Genomic DNA, 13,603 nt, shown 5'->3' with positions numbered 1-13,603 from the left:
GTCAACTCTCTTGCTATAACTTTAACATTCACATTACCGACACGAACGATAGCATAATGTGCTTGTGGCACAAGGGGCACGGAGGTAGAGGAGGGAATGAGATGGCCTCTTGTATTTTGCAGGCTCTAAACTCTGGTTTACTTCCAAACGGAAAAACGAATCTTGTTGTATGGAGTGACTATTGCTCAGGCCAAATAAAAAATCGACTGTTAATATTTTTGTACATGTACATAGTAGAATAGGGTATTTTCAAGTCAGTAGAACATACATTTCTATTGTCTGGGCACAGTTTTTCAGTTGCCGATCACGATTTCGCTCTTATAGAGAAGCAGCAAGATAGCCAAAATGCAAGTAATGGAAGATCTTGAAAATGTGATCAAGTCTACAAAACCTTTCCGAGTGTTCAACATGTATGACAGTTTTTTGACTTTGAGAAAAAGGCTTCTGAGTGCACTGATACAAAAAATTTGGTATCACTCAGGTTTCTTTGCTGTAAATAAGCAAACAACAGCCTGGTATTGTGTCCTGCAAAACAAGCTTTTCCGATCTGTGTGACTGGGAGAATTTTCATGTACTAAAGAAAGGCACGACAATGAAAGACAATGCAGCTGTAGAACTGGAAAAACTTCCAGCTACAGTTCCGTTGGCACCAAACAAGCGAAAAATCTTTACACCATTATTGATTACGTGGATGAAAAGAACAAGGACTTTTTCCAACAGCTCTCAGCTCAATAAAGTCAGTGCTGTCTCGTAGCACTTAGATCTATTAGCTGTGTCAAAACTTTTTGTACTTAGATCTTTCTGCTCAAAATGCCACATAACTATTTCATTTTTGAAGATAATTAAACAAACCTTAGTCAACATGTTTATAATCATGTAAAGATTTAATTTGTGTTTAATACAAATAAATATTCATTTCTCACAAAGATGTGCAGCTTTTTTTGCTTCCTGGCATATTTCACTTTTGGCACAGATCCTTTACCACTTCCACTCTTCAGTTACCACCGAAGTCTGAGTTATGGGTGGTGTTGAGTAATGGCATCCGGAACGCGACTAGTGCATTTGGATGTTATGAAAGGTGCATTATACGGTTGATCGTGCTGCAGTAGTACTTTCTGGTCTAGTGAGAAAACCACTGTTCTCAGTTGAGCCTTCAAGATGTATTAGTTTTCAATTATATTGAACTGGTCCCCCTTCTGAGTTATTTTTCACGTTTTTTTAATCTTATTTCTCATTAGAGCCTGATGTTCTGGTGAAATCTGTCCTGGATTGATGAATAATCCACCTGCATTTCCTTCGAATGTTGCAAGAATTACTGCTCTCGTCCACTTTACATTCCAACATGGTTTTGGGTCAAGTAGCTGTCAGCTTGAATTCGGGAGATAGTGCGTTCGAACTTCATTGTCGGTAGCCCTGAAGATGGTTTATCGTAGTTTCTCATTTTTACTACAAGACAAATGCTAGAGTTGTACTTTAATTAAGGCCACGGTGGCTTCCTTCCCAGTCCTAGTCCTTTCTCATCCCTTCGTCGCCACAAGACCTGTCTGTTTCAGTACGATGAAGGAAACAAGAAAAAACAAGGGAAACTTCACATTCGCTACAGTCATTACCCGAAATTACACTACTGTTACCGAGCTCGATAGCTGCAGTCGCCTAAGTGCGGCCAGTGTCCAGTATTCGGGAGATAGTTCGAACCCCACTGTCGGCAGCCCTGAAGACGGTTTTCCGTGGTTTCCCATTTTCACACCAGGCAAATGCTGACGCTGTACCTTAATTAAGGCCACGGCCGCTTCCTTCCCAGTCCTCGACCTTTCCTGTCACATCGCCGCTATAAGACCTATCAGTGTCGTTGCCAATAGCAAAAGAGACTCTACTGTTATCTGATAGACATTCTCTAATATACTGCTGCCATTTTAATGAATATCCGACTATGCACTAGTAATAACTCGTCATATATTTCTTTTTCGTTCAGCGGACGTCTTCATCCCGCCACTATGAACAAAACTCTACATCTTTCTTTATTTCTTTATTTATTTCTTTCTTTCTTTCTTAATCTGTTTATCGTCCAGGGTTGGTTTTTCCCTCGGACTCAGCGAGGGATCCCACTTCTGCCACCTCAAGGGCGGTGTCTTGGAGCGTGAGATTTTCGATCGCGGGATAGAAATGGGAAGGAAGACCAGTACCTCGCCCAGGCGGCCTCACCTGCTATGCTGAAAAGGGCCTTGTGGGGGAGGGGGAAGATTGGAAAGGATAGACAAGGAAGAGGGAATGAAGCGGCCGTGGCCTTAAGTTAGGTACCATCTCGGCATTTACCTGGAAGAGAAGTGGGAAACCACGAGAAACCACTTCGAGGATGGCTGAGGTGGGAATCGAACACTCCTCTACTCAGTTGACCTCCCGAGGCTGAGTGGACTCCGTTCCAGCGTTCGTACCACTTTTCAATTTTCGTGACAGAGCCTGGAATCGAACCCAGTCCTCTAGGGGTGGCAGCTAATCACGCTAACCAATACACCACAGAGGTGGACTCAATATAAGTTTTTGAAAACAGCTTTGTCCAGTCCGTTCGGCCGTTCTACTGGGTCGATTTCATTATTCTTGTACTATACCCGAACCTTTTCTTGAGCCCGATTTTTACGGGGTGTGGAGTAAGGAGGGAGCATTACCCGTTCCGGTTATACTGCCAACTGGATGGAAATTAAATCTGAATTGAATCGATAATATGATCAATCGATATGAATTTTCTAAACATAAGTTCCGATTGCAGAAACGGCATTTAGACGATGTCTACGGTTAAACAATGCCTAAGTATGGCTGCCGCATTGCAGAGACGTTATTTATCACTTAGACACTGTCTAAAACCGGTGTTCAACCGGTCATATTTAAACACTGCCGAGAGCACTGTTTAACCTCAAATGACAGGAGTGAATCACAATCAGAGGTTATGTACCGTGAAATATGTAATTTGTATTATCATGTTGAGACGATTCCGGGAAGAAAAGTTCGTCCGACGGCCTCTCTGTGGGTCACCCGAAGCTAAATCGCAGCAATTCGTTTGACATGCACGGGGAGATAATAAAAAAATAAGGTTCCGCTTTACGAGAGACTTGTTTCTTGAGACTGACAAAGTGACAGTCCGGTAACTGTCAACTTGAATACAATTCTTGGCAATCGATATATTTTATTATATAGGCCTACATGGGGTAATTTCCATGGATTTATAGGTCACTTCGACTACATACGTATCACAATTACGTGTCCCGATCGTCTGAGGGCTGTCACATACATCAACCGAGAGAGATTCACTTATATTTACTGCCAAGTAAACACACATAATAGTGAAAACTAAAAAGTAGGTTGTATGGGATTTTTATATATATAATCGCATAGGTTTTCGGCAACTATCAGATAGGAAAAGGCAAGTGGTGGTGATTATCGTTTAAAGAGGACTGGGGAAGAAGAACCGTGGCCATAATAACAGCCCTAGTATTTACCTGGTGTAAAAATAGGGAAACTACGGAAAACAATCTTCACGGCTGTCGATGATGCGTTTCGAATCTACGATCTCCAGAATGCAAGCTACATCTATATGGCCCGTACAACACACTCGGTTACACATTACTATTGCTTCATCTTCCCTTCGTCGAAGCTACCGTATTTATGAGTAGATTACACTCACTGTAACAACATTATAATGAAAGCTACACTTTCCCCGTACCGTGGCGTGTCGCTTTAGTGTCGATAATATTATGAGATTTAATTTGCACCGAAAGCGATACTCTTATCTGTGGACAAGTCATGCTCAGCCATATTTGAGTAATGTGTAGGAAGACAAACAGCTGACTGGCGTTCGGCGCGCGCACCGACGAATTTCATTGGTTGCGGCAAGCAAATAGTTGCATGAAAGATACTTCTGTCTCCATTTTCAAACCAAAATTGAAACTTTAAGGGATGTCTAGTTAAACATCAACTGAACATTGTTTATGCAATGGAAGATCGTGAATGATTTAGACGTTGTTTAGGTAGACGATGTCTAAGGCTTAAAACTAGTCATAGTTTCTCCAATCGGCCCTTAGGGTGGCGTGCACCAAGCAAGAGTAAGTTCTACTTCCGCAGTAAAGTACTCTTGAAGTCAGCATTCGGCGACTTCCATACGAGAGTAAATTACTTCCAAAGTATTTTAGTCCTTTCAGATACTCCTGGACTAAATTACTACAACAGTAAAATGTTGAAGAGCACCATCTTGTAGTATATTACTAAAGAAGTAAATAACGCACGAATGTAGGTTAGAATTTACTCTCACGTCGTGCATGGAGTAAGCTAAGTTTAGACTTGTTGACTAATGACAATATCGTGCCGTATATGAGAGGAAAGACGTTTCAAACGTGTTTATGAATTACTTGGATTATATTGACTATCTTGACGCAGTAAACGATGGGAAATGTAATAGTGCGTAGGCCTACAGTGCGTGAAAGGCGAGAGCCGTGTAATGTGAACACGGCGAGTTTCAGGAACGTTTTCGGTCTTAGGAAGGAATCCTTTACTTTCCTTCTAAATCTACTTGGAGATCACTTACAGCTGAATTCTTGTCTTAATTTTGTTGTATCTCTCAAATTACAGTTGCTGTGTGCCCTACGAGTGTTTCGTACCGGAACATTTCAGTATAGTTGCCGGTGATCTAATTAACGTTTACCACACAACTGCTAGCCGTATCTTTCATCGCGTGGTTAAAGCACTAGTTGAAGCTAAGAGGGAGGTACGCCTGCAAATGATGATGATCGTTCGGAAAATAAAAAAGATATTCTTCACGTTGGCAGGTTTCCACACATCGTGGGTGCAATTGACTGTGACTGCGCGCATATTCCCATTTATTGCTCTCTCGGTGACAACGGTGAACTTTTCAGAAATCGGAAGAGGTATTTATTATTTATTTTTCAATTTGCTTAACGTCGCACCGGCACAGATAGGTCTTATGGCAACGATAGGGCAGGAAAGGCCTAGGGATTGGGACGCGGCCGTGGCCTTAAGGTAGGGCCTACAGACCCAGCATTTGCCTGGTGTGAAAATAGGAATTCGCTGTGGGTGTAGGCAATCCGTATGAAGGAATCGCCATCAGTTTTAATTTTTCCCGCGTGTCCATGACTTTCTGCTTTGCTTCCGTCTTCGCTTTTAAGTCCTTCTACAGAATCTTAACTTGCTTTTCACTGCGTTTTCCGTCACTCGAAGCATTGAATTCTTTCGTCACGACTTTCTATGAATTTCTTTTCTTATCAAGCATGTTTATGGTTGTGTTTCTTACACCTTATATCCTTTGCATAGATCGTCATTATCTCTATTAACACGCATTTATCTTTTTCGCTTACGTTTTTTCCCCGTTTCCTATCGCACATAACCATATCTATTTAGATTTCGTTAAAGAAGATACACGAACACAGCACTACTCCGCGAGTAACGAACGCTACTCCTGTAGTAGTAGCTAGAAGAGTAAATTGTACTTCAACTCTCCGACGTTACTTACGGAGTAAATAACTCCCGTAGTAATTTACTTCTGTAGTATGGACTTCTTTAGTAAACGCTACTTCCGTAGTAATTTACTCCAAGATGGTGCACGCCACCCATTTATTATCTTACGTCAACAACTGTGTCACACACATTATTTAACATTATATAACATTTCTCCATGCGAATCTTATTACTAGCATGAATTATATAGTTTGGATTTGTTGTGTAAACAACAACAGTACTAGTTCGTAAAGTGTGCGCCAGATGTCGCACAGCGATGAATAAGCGATTCATAGTTTGTGTTTCAAAGGTTGCCAATATGGTTGTCGAAGATAACCGAGGTCTACCGATTCAGCACTAGGGAGCTCAGGGCTCAAGAAAAGGTTTGCGTATAGCATTCTTTCCGGAATTACCTGCCAGCGAATCATGAGGCATTCATAGGTCTCTAAGTTCAGCCAACTTTGAGTAAAATCGAAAAATCAAATCACTAAATGACCACTCTAATAACTGCAGGCGAAGGCTTACCCAAGCCCGCAGTGCATTCTGTTTATGGGTTGCTAAGCGAATAACGCTTTCTGATATATCGTTGTTGCGCTTCGAAATACCGTTATGTGACAATGTTGAGGGGAGAAATACTAACCCGCAGCACATGTATCAGAACGAAAGTTCGTTGACTTCTTCTGATCATGGAGGAATACTATTCAGTGCTAGATACTCTTTGATTCTCTGACGTTCCCTAACTTCTAATTAGACTCAGCAGATGGCAGAACGTCTCTAATAACTTACATTCTGCTTAGAGGAAATAGTCGACGTACGCACAGACGGGAAGGTATCAAGTCGACTAAACTTTTGTATGACCATTAACAAAGGGCAGGAAGAAACTCTTTAAAAAGTGAGTGTCTACTTACCTGAAACACTATTCAGTTATGGCCGATTGTGTGTTGTACTGTCTAGGACAAGATTGTTTGAAAACTTTAAGATCCTGATACGTCCGAACGGTCGAAGCACAGTGAATATTGCAGGGAAAGAAGTGTTATAAACTACATTAAGAATGAATCAATTATTAGGTCCTATGTACAGGTATTAAATTTCACAAAACTATGGAAAATGGCAGGCGAAACAATACGACAACGACAGGTATATCAAGACGAGTTATCTGGCCTATTTATAACGAATGCTGCGGAGCAACACGAGTCCACCAGTAGTTTATTAAAAAAGAATTATTTACCAAAATACAACAAATTTTTTATGTAATATTTTTTTAAAGAAATCTCGTAATTTCAATACTGAATTTCTTACCTTTTCTGTGGTATTTACCTTTTACTTCTTATTGATTTACATTCAAATGTTGCAAATACCTAGGAAGTGATACACAAGATCTTAACTATACTGTGTTTTTTAATTGTTTTTAGAAAGTTTCACGACTTTGCTTGTCATCCGTGCGCCGGGGCCATGCTAATATTCTCTGACGTTCTAATTTTAGTATATCATCGCTTACGAAACAATACCGCGTACCTGACAATGTTCTTCCTACCCATCATTTTCCATAAGACTGGTCACACCTCCCAGCCACATACGGATATGCAATCCATCAGAACAACTTTACACTTTTATGTAAAGGAAAATGAGCCTTACTGTTCCATACCGTAGGGTTGTATGTTTGCATGACGTATTTGTGTACTCTTACATTTCATATATATGCATTGAAAAATTAAAACAACGAAAATTGATCTAATGGAATGCATATCTACGTACATGTGGATGGAAGGCATGACCAGTCTTAAAGAAAATAATGGATAGGAATAGCATTGTTAGATACGTTGTCAAGAGAATATTGTTTTCACTTCCAGACAAATGCTGGAACAGTTGCCATTCATAGGCCACAGTCGATTCCTTCCACTTCCTTACCAAATTTCATTCACCGTCATTTATTTCATCTTCATTAACTCCTCAACTGAGGTTGTCGTCAGGAAGGGCATTCGACCGTCAAAATATACGATATAAATTAATATCATTTCATCCTCGACCCCGTATCAAGTATCGGGGCTGAGGGGTACACATTTATTTATTTATTTATTTATTTATTTATTTATTTATTTATTTATTTATTTATTTATTTATTTATTTATTTATTTATTTATTTATTTATTTATTTATTTATTTATTTATTTATTTCGATTCGGTCATTACAACAGCTGTTTTCTTCCGCGGTCTTTAACCTTTGACCAGTATTCCAGAATTTAGTCTTCAGTGAGCTCCCTTTCCCTCTTCAGTCCACTTCTTGCCGGTTTTCAGTTTGAGCTTTTCCAGGAAACCAAGCTGTCCTCCCAAGTTTCTTTCGAAGAGGATCTGGTTTCAGGATTTCTTGTACGCCCTTTTCCAAGTCATGGAATCCAGCTTCTTTGGTCTTCTTGTCCATAAAGTAAGCGAAGATCCGATTGGACAGTCTGCCTGAACTAATTCCTGGGATCTTTCCGAATTATTATTATTATTATTATTATTATTATTATTATTATTATTATTATTATTATTATTATTATTATTATTATTATTATTGATTCTGGCCATCTTAGGGCCACGTAAAGTAACCCACTGCAATCATTTTGGTTTGTTGCCAGCTTCCTTTCTTGCTTTCCAATAGCTCTTCATTATTTCACCGTGTTTTTTCTTTCCCTTTTCTGTCCAGATGTTATTCTGTTCCTTCTTTTCTTTCTCTTGGAAACCTTTGAAATTTCCTTTGAATCTCATAAAAGTTGTTCTGCCCTGTATTTTATCTGCTGTTACTCCCATCTCTGCCATATCTCTTGTTATAGCCTACTTTTCATCCACTGATTGCCATTCTTACTGTTGTTAACATGATTAAAAATTATTTGTGAGTCTCGTATTACCCATCCTCATTCTTGGTCGTATCAGATATTCTACCAAACGTCGCTTTGAACTGCCGATGCGCCGATGAATCCCTGATGTATGTACCAGTGCTAAGAGAAGGCATTTTGAACATTTCATGTATTAAGAGTTTCATGTCGTATGCTGGTACATTCTGTTCCTGTGTGTCTTTATGTAGAGTTGTAGATAATGAGTTCTGACATAGAAATAAAACGTTTCCAGGCTCATGTCCATATAATATATTTTCTTCTTCTACATGTGAGGAATGTTTCCTGAAAGTTTGTCCGTACATTATTGTTACACTCTGTATATAAGATATTTGGACGTCATTAAGAAGAAAGGAGTCGACCCTCAAAATTACAATAAAAACAAATTAGTGGAATTTTAAAGTGTTTTACCACTGCCTATTTTCAGTAAAAGGAACCTGTCCTAAAATAATTCATTTATTATTTATATTATATAAAATACTTATTCCGTCTGTCATTCACAGCGATTATGAAAATTCGAGACAGTTTCAACAGCTGAAATTCGCACCAAATATATGTTGTTCTCTCCTTTACAAGTAAATTTAATTCAACTCTCACAACCACTAATTTTGTATTTTTTTGAAGAAAATTACGTGTCCGAAGCTTCGCTGTAGGTGATTGCCAACAAGCATTTTTAACATAGAGATGGCGACTCCTACCGCAATGCACTCGCTCGCTGAGGCCAAGACCCAACATTTGTGCCCGTTGCCATATTAGCAACATCGTTTGTTTCAGCCAACGATCGTAGAATAAAATACGACAGAGCACCTCACCAATATACAGCCCGAAATGAAGCCAACAGACACGCGTGAACGCCATATTGTTTGGGCTACAATATTATAGACCGGCTGTTGTCTTTTACTGATCAAGTTACTACACTTACAGTAAATACAAGGATTCAGTATTATTATTTTAATTGATTGAGATGTTGAAAGGAATTGCGACAAAAACGAAGGTACGTACTTCGGGAAGAAATCAGAAATCTACATACAAATGGCGGCACGAGTTTGACTGTGGTAAAGCTAGATAAAAAAAATAAAAAAACAGTTAATGCATAAATTCTGATGCGCTCACCTTCAGGAGGAACGTGTTTCATGCTAAGAATAGATCTGGAAACTTTGGCATACTACTGAATCTTAAACGGAGGCGATTTCCTCTAAATATAGCTCTCTGTATCACAAGCAACAAGGGACAGGGACAAACTTTACCAAACTTTACATAGATTTGGGATGAATCTCTCCACTTCAGTGTTTACCTATGGATAACTATAGGCCTATGTACTGTAGATTTCTCAAGAATTTCCAGATCCATACACGTCAAAGTACAAATTCCATCTACAACTACACCCAATATGGTTCATGAGGAAATTTCAGAATTCCTCTTACGATTCTATACAATTGACGTGCGTGTAACATGAGAAGTGTAAATTTGTTCCTAAGCTATATTAAAATATTAATTTCAAATTACATTTTACGTACTAATATTTACTGTCGAAGACAGGCTTACATACTAGTTGAATGATATTCTTGTTAGACAGTTTTCACGATATGAAATGCAGCATTTCTATTTCAGGAGAATAGAATCATGTAGTCACCACTTTCAGCTTTATAGAAAATTGACGCTTGTATATCCTACCACTAGCAATGCTTTATTTATATGAACTATATTTATCCATTTAATTTCAGTAGAAAAGAGCCAACGGTTTAATTTTGCCTTCAGTTTTCTCAGAATGCACTCCATGATGTTTGGTCCCTTCTCATTGATGATGTCCATTTAGTATTGATAAAAAGATGAATGGTATTGCACAATGCAAGAATTACGCAACCGCAGAAAGAATGCAGCTCTTACGAGTATAGTCAAGTGCTATCGCATTTAGAGGGACATAAACAGCAAAGTGCTCTCAGGCGTGAAAGTTTGTACCTGGCACTCATTGTAAATGACTGGCTACCGACTAATCGCAAATTACATAACATCTATATTATTGTTGACAGTCCAAGTTGCGTGGCGTGCAAGAACGATAATGACCCCATAACCCAGAGTCTCGCTGCATACAAATGAAATAGTGAAATGCTAATTGATCAACGTAACACCCACACCATTCCAGAATAGGAAGAGGGATCCAGACAAGGATTATTTCTTCATGTTCATGAGCTTACTGGCACGCAAAGATCCCCTGAGGAACTAAATGTCGGCACCTCAGCGTCTCCGAAAACCGTAAAAGTAGTTAGTAGGACGTAAAGCAAAATAATAGCATTATTCTAAGTTGATCTGCTTCGTTTCTGTGAGAGATATTCTACACCATAAACCATGTCCTCAGACTCATTCTTGTTTTCTTGTTCTTCTTAATTTTTTGCACAAGCCACTGGAGTATTCTATACCCCTTTCCACAGTGGCACGAACAGTGCCAGACCCACCTTAACATGAAATATACGCGTATTTCTGGAGAACAAACGTCCGATGTTAAGTGGATATGTAAGGTATGAGATATGTCTACAATAGGTCTGCAGTTTACGAGAAAATCTATTGCAGTGGACTTGGACAAGAGATTATGACCAGGTCGACTGTAAACACAATATAAGACAGATATGAGGGTTCGTGATATCGATCCTTCGAGCTATGCGTCCAGTAATGTTGTAGGTATAATATTCGCCGTTGCAAAGAAGTATACACAGTCCAGTACACGGAATCGTGTCGATGAATGTAATTTCATTTCTTCTCTTATATAACGTTGTGAGAAACTCCTTAACATTTGTTGGCCATATCAGCCCATTGATGAAGCAGTCACTTATTGGTTTGAAGTGCAATAACCTATGAGCAAAGGTTTGCTCTAGGAAGTGAAATGGGAGAGTAAAGAAAAAGTGAACGTGAATGGTTGAGACGGAGTGCCTTGTAACTTGATCGTTTAGCTATTTGGACCTCGTAAGACTCTGCGAGCCAAGGGCAAGGGTAGGCTGCCATTAAAACAAAGAAATTGCTAGAACCTGATAAGGTGTTGGCAGTGAGTGGGTTCAATCAATCAATCAATCAATCAATCAATCAATCAATCAATCAATCAATCAATCAATCAATCAATCAATCAATCAATCAATATTGATCTGCATTTAGGGCAGTCACCCAGGTGGAAGATTCCCTATCTCTTGTTTTCCTAGCCTTTTCTTAAATGATTGCAAAGAAATTGGGTTGAGGCGTTAAGCATTCTATTACCAACATAAAGCACTGTTTCCTATCATTAATATTCCGTGCACTCTACCGTACGTAACCGAATAGGTGGCATTCGTCAACTACTTGCAAGGTGCACATGTAATTAACGCTTGAAACTCACAAATATCAAATGTACAATCACCACGGTCAAAGTAAAAGTTTCAATAGTTGTTCAAACTAATCAGAACTTTCCTTCCGTTACCCACTGTTTCAAAACACGTATTTAATCAGGATTCTGAATCTTGGTGCTATAAATTGCGAGTGATGAAAGGATTGAAGCTTTAAAATGTGATCTCCATGCCAAAATTTCATGTTACGTTTGCAGAACAACCCACTCCATGGTATCGTTGCGCCGAGAGCATTCAGTTCATCTCGCAATCAGTATAAGTAAGTCGCGTGGCAGTCGCAAATCTAAACAAACTTCTGAAAATGCAGAATCGGGCGGAGAGGCTAATAACTTACCACTCCCATCTTCATTCGGCTAACCTCCCCTCAATAGAAATCACTGCCAAAAGAACAGGACTTTATCTTCCTCCGAAAATCCCGCGCCGCCTCCATTAACCTTGACCAGTATCGCCAGCTTTCCCCATCCTTTCGCTCTGTCCCTCCATTTGTCCGTACCATCTCCTACCAGTCCAGTTACTACGGCCGCTCCGCACGTCTCCGGAATGAGCTACCACCTGAAATAAAAGCCATGCCTCTAACACAGTTTACAAACCATGTAAAAAGTTGTAAATCTCTTTGTACATGTACGGGAGTGATAGAGAGTGTAAGTGTTGTCGAGTGAATGGTTTATTGTACGAGTGTAAATATGTGAATAATGTAATTATTGTAAATGTTAGCATAGTGGGTTTGTGAAGCAGCTAATTTACATGGGGCTTACCCCTTTTCACTAGATTATCCATAAAATCTGTATGATTTGTAGTAAATATTATTATTATTATTATTATTATTATTATTATTATTATTATTATTATTATTATTATTATTATTCATTCAATTATGAATGCTCTCTCCCCAGTTGATCGTTACCCGTGACTGGGAGAGAACCGTTTTATTCATTCATTCATTCATTCATTCATTCATTCATTCATTCATTCATTCATTCATTTATTCAATTCATGCACAATGTGTGTTGAATGGGGAGGAGAACTCTGCACAGACTTATAACATAAATAAAGATATGATATCGTTGCATTGCCGTAATCGTGGAGGTTACGTCAGCCCTTCGCTGAAAAAATAGCATCTTAGAAAACTTCAAGGAGAAAACGCCGGACTGAAATTACCTAACTGTTGCGTGTTATCGATTCAGATGGCAGAAGCTCGTTGAAAAGGCGAAGGTTCACCGTGGACTGTTGTGCCATAGAGAAAGAATAAGAATCGAAACGAACTTTCAACCTATTGGGTCGTGTTACGTACATTTAGTACGTGTTGAAGATATGTTAAGTACCGAACAGAAATGGCCAACCGGACACCACTGGGATCCGAACCCACAACTTCCCGATTTCGCGTCGGTTGCTGTACCAATTGAGCTATGGTGGCCTAGGCCATCTTTGTTCTGTTGGAAAGGATCTACAGTAAGCTACAGGTCTGGTACTACTGCCATCACACTGTAGAGTGCGTTGAAGTCGCCCGTTGACGGCTAAGTCAATGAATATTGAATTTTCACGACCGCATTGTAATCGAAACCGACTTTCAACCTATTAGGTCGTGTTACGTACATTTAGTACGTGTTGAAGATATGTTAAGTACAGAACAAAAGTGGCCAACCGGACACCAGTGGGATCCGAACCCACAACCTCCCGGTTTCGCGTCGGTTGCTCTACCAATTGAGCTATGGTGGCCTAGGCCATCTCTTCAACACGTACTAAATGTACGTAACACGACCTAATAGGTTAAAAGTCCGTTTCGATTACAATGCGGTCGTGAAAATTCAATATTCAAAGAATAAGAAGTTTGCAGAACGTATCGGTTACAAAAATGACCGTACA

At 39.4% G+C, this 13,603-nt stretch overlaps 1 non-coding gene across 1 annotated transcript; it reads right to left on the bottom strand.

The window, feature by feature from the left end:
• Window positions 1-6,901: 6,901 nt before the first annotated feature.
• LOC136859338 (U6 spliceosomal RNA) lies at window positions 6,902-7,006 on the bottom strand. Its single transcript, XR_011017723.1, has one exon. It is a non-coding gene; the product is annotated as a U6 spliceosomal RNA (small nuclear RNA).
• Between the last annotated feature and the right edge of the window lie 6,597 nt (window positions 7,007-13,603).

This window comes from Anabrus simplex, chromosome 1, assembly GCF_040414725.1.
Source record: "Anabrus simplex isolate iqAnaSimp1 chromosome 1, ASM4041472v1, whole genome shotgun sequence".
NCBI classification, from domain to species: Eukaryota; Metazoa; Arthropoda; class Insecta; order Orthoptera; family Tettigoniidae; genus Anabrus; species Anabrus simplex.
The sequence above is the reverse complement of the archived record's forward strand: the minus strand, read 5'-3'. Positions and strand labels throughout refer to the sequence as shown.